The sequence below is a fragment of the Tupaia chinensis genome, unplaced genomic scaffold (genome assembly GCF_000334495.1).
Source record: "Tupaia chinensis unplaced genomic scaffold, TupChi_1.0 Scaffold000627_1, whole genome shotgun sequence".
Lineage (NCBI taxonomy): Eukaryota > Metazoa > Chordata > Mammalia > Scandentia > Tupaiidae > Tupaia > Tupaia belangeri.
In genome coordinates this window covers 5,131,624-5,138,356 of record NW_006160147.1, presented here as the reverse complement: position 1 = coordinate 5,138,356, position 6,733 = coordinate 5,131,624, and the positions used below count along the sequence as shown (strand labels likewise).

General features: G+C 44.1%; 2 long non-coding RNA genes across 2 annotated transcripts in view; one reads left to right on the top strand and one right to left on the bottom strand.

The window, feature by feature from the left end:
* The window catches only part of LOC102483433 (uncharacterized), a 5,857-nt gene extending 2,310 nt beyond the window's left edge, over window positions 1-3,547 (bottom strand). The window contains exon 1 of the long non-coding RNA XR_336125.3: window positions 3,444-3,547. This is a non-coding gene — a long non-coding RNA (uncharacterized LOC102483433). The remainder of the gene's footprint in view (window positions 1-3,443) is intronic.
* Window positions 1-4,944, top strand: part of LOC114009811 (uncharacterized) — a 5,628-nt gene extending 684 nt beyond the window's left edge. The window contains exon 2 of the long non-coding RNA XR_003551197.1: window positions 4,744-4,944. This is a non-coding gene — a long non-coding RNA (uncharacterized LOC114009811). The remainder of the gene's footprint in view (window positions 1-4,743) is intronic.
* Window positions 4,945-6,733: the final 1,789 nt, after the last annotated feature.

Here is a 6,733-nt window from a genome sequence, read left to right as displayed (position 1 = left end):
GCAAAAATCTCTCTTAAAAAAAAAAAGTGAGCTACAAATCATCATGAACTATTAAACAGTCCCATTGTTTGGGCATAGCTGGCTTGGTCCTCTGCTCTGTGCCCACTGGCTAAGGATCTGTCCCTGGTACCAAAGCCCCCTTTCTACCTAGCCAGAGCTCTGGGGAGATGCTGATGCCCAGTGACCTAGGACAACTGAACTCCTGGCTTTCCAAGGCCTGCCAGATCTGGGACACACGGGACTCAGGGTGTGTACACAGTGCGTAGGGATTACATAAGCTGCACACACAGCACCAAGGAAACACGCATAGACCAGGACACTTCAAAAAGTTGGTGGAAAATGGAATTAAAGTATGAGTTTATCTTCGTATGAAAATATTTTGAAGTCCATGCATAGTTTTTCTCCAAAATAATATACATTGTCCATGAACTTTTGAGAGACCCTTTATATGAACACAACACATAAGCACAGTGCACCTGGCCTATGACCTAATATGTAGCTCACGGGTGAGTAACTGAGGAGTGAGATGAGCTGAAGGAAGAAGCACAAGGCAGGAGCCCCCGAGTCTTCCACTCCATCCACACTGACCAGCTGCGTAACCTCACGCAAGTCTCTGGTTGCCTCAGTTCCTTCTTTCTCATCTGTAAAAGAGTGGCAATAACATCTGGGCTGCCTACCCTGGAGGGCTATTATAAGGCTGAAATGAAACGTTTTCTCAGAGGACACAGAAGTCATGAAATGCTTTTGGTCCCTTGCAATCATCACCAGCATTACCTGACCTTGTTTAGCTATGTCCTATTTGTATCACGTCAAGCTCTCAGCCATCTGTAATGAACTAGCGATTTTTTTTGTTTAATCTCTTTCTATAAGGCTGCAATGAAACGTTTTCTCAGAGGACACAGAAGGCCAAAGTCCTATTTGTATCACGTCAAGCTCTCAGCCATCTGTAATGAACTAGCGATTTTTTTTGTTTAATCTCTTTCTTTCGTTCATGAGAGAGAAAGAAAGAGGGTACCCTTGACAGAATCTCACCATGCCACAACCCCCAGTCTTCCAGTCAGCCAGGACCAAAGGGGCATGCAGGCACATGTGATGTGTTCAAGCAGACTTGGGATTTGAACCTGGGCCTCCCATGTGGTACCACATAGCACATCCTACCACCAGTGCCTGTAATGAACGATTTAATAAACAATTTTTATAGATAGGAAAAAGCGCTTCATAAGGTAAAAGTCCATGCACATACCAAGTAGTATTTTTGACTACTATTGACATGCAAACACTGTACTACACACCAAGACGATTTAAGGACCTGAGGTACACGAAATTGGATTAATTATAATCTTCAATTCATGACTCATGCCCTTGTCATTAGATTATTGACCCATGCATCTCTGCTTTAATTAATAGTTATTTTTAATCATGCAGTAGGCATCTGTGAACCCACTATCCAAATAATGACTAGGACTTGGACAGTAACATACGTCCAAATATTTGATTCTTCCACCTCCCCCTGCCAATCTCTTGATCCCAAACCAAGATAACCATCATCCTGCATCCTATGCTCCCCTTCCCCTCACTTTCCTTTTTTATTTTTTATATTTTATTTTGCTATAGGGGGTGTGCACTCACAGGAAAGAGACAGAGAGAGTGAGAAATCACTCCCAGGAGGGATGGTCACACTGCAGTCCTCTTGTCCTCCACTCTCCTCTCGGAATTCCGGGCCACACACACCCAGGATGATTCTCAAGCCTCCAGGTCTGGGACTTGAACCACACAGTCAGCCACGTGGGACTCAGCTGCCCCAACCTTCCCACCACCTGCTGGTCCCGACACTTGCCTTTTTATATAATTTTATTTCTTGAGGGACATGTTTCAAGATTTTATAAAAGACAAAGTTCAAAGGGTCTTAAAAAGGGAGGTGGTCAAGGGTGACTTTAGCAGCAAAATGAAGCTAATAAGGAAACACCTTATGGCAGTTTCAAAGTATCCCCTCCTTCTCATGGTGGTAACAATGATTACCAAGTGCTTCCTGTGCCCTTCTCTGTGTTCAGCCTTCCACCTGCATTGCCTTATTTAAATCTCATAAGGCTCTCTGGCTAAGAGTGCTTGCCAAGAAGCCAATCCTCACTTTTCCCTCTTAGATAGTGAAGAACCTCCAATATTTACCTAAGTGCACAACTTCCTGGGGGGAAAAATACATCTCCCAATTTCTCAGCCTCCATTACAGCTAGTCACAGTCGCGAGATTAAGTCGTAGTAAATGACTTGTAAATGGAAGCCCCCAAAGGGAAGAAGTATTGGGTCTTCGGGAAAGTCGTGACACACTTTTGCATAGAAAAACACACAAAAATATGTCATGACTTTCCCGACAACCTTATATGCCCTCCTACTCCTTTTCTCTCCTTCCTGCTAGCTGGAATGAAATCTCGGTTGGCTGGAGCATGCGCAGCCATCTTGGGTGATAAGATGTATAAAGTGAGACTACAGGTTTAGGATGACAGAATGAAAGCATAGAAGGATCCTGTGTCCTGGTGACATAGATCTGTACTATCGGCCCTAAGTCACCTACCCAGACTTTTATATGGAAGAGAAATAAAGATCCATCTTGTTGGGAACCAGCAGTTAGCGTAATGGCTATGTCGCTGGACTCCCACGTAGTCGACCGCGGTTCACATCCCAGACCTGGTGGCTTAAAACTCACGCCAGGCGTGTGTGCGTGCATGCCCAAGATCCCAAGAGGAGAATTGAGGAGAAGAGATTGCGGCATGACCATCCCCCGTGGGGGCTGATTTCTCGCTTTCTGTCTCTATGTCTCTCTGTGTCTGTCTGGCGAGCGCTTGCACCCTATAGTGAAAATCTCTCAAAAAAAAAAATATCCGTCTCGTTGAAGTGACTGAGGTTCTAGGTTTTCTTTTTTCTTTTTTTTTAGAGATATTTTTTCTATAGGGTCCGTGCACTCATCAGAGAGACAGAGAGACAGAAAGCAAGAAATCACCCCCCAGTGGGGGATGGCCATGGTGTAATCCCTTCTCTTCTTGAGATTTTTGGGCACACACACACACACACACACACACACGTGCCTGGTGTGAGTTTTAAATCACCAGGTACAGGACTCAAAATACTGTCGACTACGTGGGAGTCCAGCGACATGACCATTACCCCATCTGCTGGTCCCAAGGTTCTAGATTTTCTATCTCCCACCGTCAGACATTATCCTATTACACAGCCCTTTGAGGCGTGTACTGTTCTCCTTACCTCTTTCTTATATAAACGAGAAAACTGAAACCTAGCCAAATTGCATAACTTTCCTAGGCCACTTAGCTAGCAAGGGACAGACAGAAGTCTTTCTGATCCGCTGATCACGCCTGTGGCCCCTCCCCGTAGGTCCTGAGCAGACACATATGTCCCCATACCCTTCCTGATATCGGATACATAGTATCTTACCATTTCAGGGCAGGACCAGCTTAAAGAGGTAGGATCTGTGCTTTCCATTTTAGATCAGCTTTCAATCTCTTGTACCCTGGTTTCCTTCTGTCTCGGCCTCATCTGTCAGAGAGTAAAGATCTCTATTAATTTGTGTGGCCAGGTTATATATAGATAAATTACAAGTCCATGGTAACTTCTCTTCTGCAAGGTTCCCCACCCTGCCTTTACACCCTCAGGGAGTAAAAGTTTCTATTTTACTATGATGTGGCATTATGAGTAGCTGATGGAGGGTGGAAATCTACGGAAGTGGGTTTCTTGGAAATTTTCAGGTAACATTTGTCTTGATGAGATAGGATCATCCATAGACTGTAAGTATGCATATGCGCACAGAAAAAGTGGCTTTTGTAATCACTCCCAGTAGAGAAAAATACATATATGCATATATATATATATATATATATATAAATATATATCTCAAGAGAGGCTCTGTCTACTGAAAACTCATCCTTACAAAGGAAAATTTTTTGAGGTCAGAGGAGAGATAAGCAGTCTTCATTTCTTATGCTGGTATTCCTTTGGTAAAATAACAAATTCAAAGCAAAAATCACACACACATGAAGCTTCAAAACGTTTGTTGAAAATAGAACAAAAGTACAAGTTTATTTTGATGTAAAAAAAATGTTTGAAGCTCATGCATTTTTTTTAATAATACACACATCCATGACCTCTTTGGAGACCCCTCTGTGTGTGCGTGCATGCACATGTATACACACACACACACACATACACACGCATATATAAATCATTAGCCACAAAAATTTCTGACTTGGAAATTGATTTCAAATATTGGTCTCCACGGCCTCTATTACTGCTTTCATCTTGCCCCTCTGCTCTCAGAAGGTACTAAGAGCTGATCCTTAGAAATTCTTCCAGAGGAGGGTGCTAGCAAGTGGCATGATGGTTAAGGGTGCTGGACTCCACCCCACCATGGTTTGAGTCCCAGACCTAGTGGCGTGCTTTCTCACTCCCCCCTTCTCTCTTTCTCTCTCTCCTCTGATAAATAAATAAATAAAGTTCACTAAAATAATTATTTAAAGAAAAAGAAGAAATTCTTCCAGAGGGGAAGAAATATTCTCCTTCACACTTGTCTGCACACTGCTCTCTTTTTTTCTTTCTTTTTTCTTTTTAATGTTGCCAGAGGGCATGTAAAGTCACTGGAGAAAGACAGAGAAAGCAAGGGACACAGAGGAAGCTTCCCCCACCCGTTGGCATGGGCACAACGCAATCCCTTTTCCTCTCTATCTCTCCCTCTTTTCAGAATTCTGCACCTGTCCTCTCAAGCCGCCAGAGCTGGGACTCCAGCTCAGTGGTTGGCCAGGTGGGACACAGCCAGGAGGCCAGGGGCTGACCCTACACCGCTTTTTTGAGCTGTTAAATGCTACCGCAGGAGCAGCTGCAGCAGTGGTGAAGAATGGGAATGGAAAGAGAAAGACGGAAGAACCCCAAGGGGAAGGGAAACCTCACCTCTGCACAGCAACAAACATCACATGGTCCAAAGAGACTACAAATGGGACCAAGGAGGACTGGGGGGCGCCTAATTATAAATCCTGCGGCTTCGAATGGGAGATGTTGAAGAGAGGCAACTACCCCACCGTGTTCGAGAAGGCCTAAGGTGATTGTCTCTGCATTAAAAGCTTTGTCCTCCAGTCCCGTCTATGTCTGACACGTTACTTGCCACTCAGATGAGTAGAAGCATAGATAATGAATTGGGGAAGAGAGAAAGGAAAGGGGGTTTGCCGTCTAGGAATACAACCAGAGTGAGTCAACCCAAAGGATCACTAGGTCTCTGCCTGGTGACTCGGTGACACCTGGATGTTTCCCTTCCCTTAGGGGTGGATGTGGAAAGGGTGAAGATCTCCTAAGGGCATAATCATAAATGGCTTCACAGGAGAACATATTTTGAGGCCGCAAAGCATGCTGAAATCAAATCTTGGGTTCAAATCCCAGCGCCTGTTATTACACTTAAATGCACTTCAGTGTTCTCTATATATAGTGAAAGAGAAAATTATATTCCCTAGGATAAATATACAGACAGCATTTTGAACTGTTATTGTCACACAGTAATTGATCTCTAAACTCTTATTATGTAGCAGGTACCTTCATACTAATCATCACTCCCAGTCCTCTCAGCCATGTCCTGAATGGTACTATTTCTGCTACTTTGAGCATTGAAAACACTGTGGTTCAGAAAGGTTGAATAACTGCCCAAAGTGACATATAGATAAGGAAGAGCTGGAATTCAGACCCATGCTATTTTCGTGTGTCAAAGCCCAAGTTCCTAAATGCTCTTCTAAGTGGTCCAGCTGTCTGACACTCGCCAGGCTGCTCTGGGGAAGCTCCCCCAGTGTCTGTGCCTACCTCAGAAGGAAATAGGTCTGTGCTAATTTGTATGGCCGGATTGTATTACAGTCTGCCAACCCAACTTACTCAGAGCTTCCAGAGAGCTTCTCCTTCCCTGTAAGACAGAGTTAAAGCAATGATTTAAGCACTGAAAAATTTGGGATGCTAGCAGCTGTGAGCCTTTGCCAAAGGGCCTAAATATATGAGATATATGTGATATATGCGATATTTCATTTTGTCTACCTCTACAGAGAGGGGTAGGAGATAATTTTTGGCCCTATATTTCTCATAGGTTGTGAAAACTATAACACTGTAGAGATGAAAAAGATATATGGAAATCACAAGATCTGTTTCTTTCTTCCAGACATCACATCTGTACCATCCTATAGACAGGTCGATGTATGACCTTAAAATCATTAGGCTTGGGACCAGCAGTTAGCGTAATAGCTGTGTGGCTGGACTCCCATGTAGTCGACCACGGTTCAAGACCTGGACCCAGTGGCTTAAACTCACGCCAGGCATGTGTGTATGCGTGTCCAAGATCCCAAGAGGAGAATGGAGGAGAAGGGATTGCAGTGTGGCCATCCCCCCGGGGGGTGATTTCTTGCTTTCTGTCCCTCTGTCTCTCTCTGTCTTTCTGGTGAGTGTATGCACCCTGTAGCAAAAAACCTCTCCAAAAAAAACCAAAAATAATCATTAGATTCTCAGGCCAGAAGGTAGTGTGAAGGTTAAGGCAGCTGGATTCCATACAGTCAACTTCATGGTTCAAGTTCTGGATCCAGAGACTTGAAAATCTTGGTGGCCGTGTGTGTATGAGTGCCCAAAACTCTGAGAGGAGAAAGGAGAAGGTATCGTGGCATGGCCATCCCCCTTGAAGGGTGATTTCTCACTTTCTCTCTCTCTGTCTC